The following is a 1,088-nucleotide window of genomic DNA, read 5'->3' as shown; positions in this document are numbered from 1 at the left end:
AAGGAGGGCCTGGGAGGGGAGCGAGGCAGCCTTCGACGTTGTTGGCTGTGACGGCAAGAAGGAACTCATTGCATGGTACCTATGAAAGATGCTCTATTCAGTTGATATTTGAACAGCTGTGTTCCTAGTGGCCTCCATGTACAGAACTCAGTTTTGGGCTCCCAGATTTTAAGGCTGCCAAAATGAGCCACAGAGAGGAGCTCAAATTCTCGTGGTGGAGGTGGTGGTCAAATCAATATCAAGTATTCATTGACTGCTTGTTGTATGTGAAGCAGAGCTCTGACAGTTTTAATGTTGCAGCCCAGGCCATCCTTACAAAATAAAAATATAGAAACAGTTGGTATTATCCCCATTTTATAGATGAGGAAGCTGAGGCACACACAGCATGGCCACAGAGTACACACTGCCTGTCAGCTGCCAAAGAAAAGCAAAGTGAATTAAATGTGCTGCTTGTCCCAAGCTTCCAAACAGAGCGCAGCAGTAACGTTACCCTGAGGATGACCACAGGCCGACACAGGTGCTCCGGCTTAGGCGCTGGGCGTGTCACCTCTCCCCACCATGCTGCAGCCTCTTAGTCATCCAGATGAGGTCAGCAGGGTATCTGTCCTGCCGGGGGCCATGAGGAGTAAGGAGAAAGTGCCTTTGCACACAGCCTGCTGCTTGGAAAATACAAGTCATCCTAATAGTCCACCAGGGTTTGTGGGTCTGGGCCTTGAGGCACAAGGAAGACTACCAGGAAATGACTAAGTTTAGGTGGCTGGAGAGCATCCCAGGAAAGCAATGGAACGTTGGAAGTTCTGATGCGACTGGCACCTCACATGCGGTGGATGAGGACAGAGCAAACAATCCTTCTAGCTTGTGACACTAGGGAGAACCTGATAGTTACCACAAGGACAGTGTGTTAGCTGCTGGGGCTGCTGCAGCAAGATGTCACAGTGAGGAATTAAATGACGGAAATCTTTCTCTTCAACAAGACGGCCCATCATGACATGCCAGTTACTGCTAAGATGTCTCTCGGGTAGGTGGATGTTCAAGAATAAGGGGGTGGTGAATGAAATCAAGAGACAGGAAAAGGAATACTGTGGGAC

This window comes from Octodon degus, unplaced genomic scaffold (assembly GCF_000260255.1).
Source record: "Octodon degus isolate 3935 unplaced genomic scaffold, OctDeg1.0 scaffold00046, whole genome shotgun sequence".
Lineage (NCBI taxonomy): Eukaryota > Metazoa > Chordata > Mammalia > Rodentia > Octodontidae > Octodon > Octodon degus.
This window is presented reverse-complemented; position numbering follows the sequence as displayed.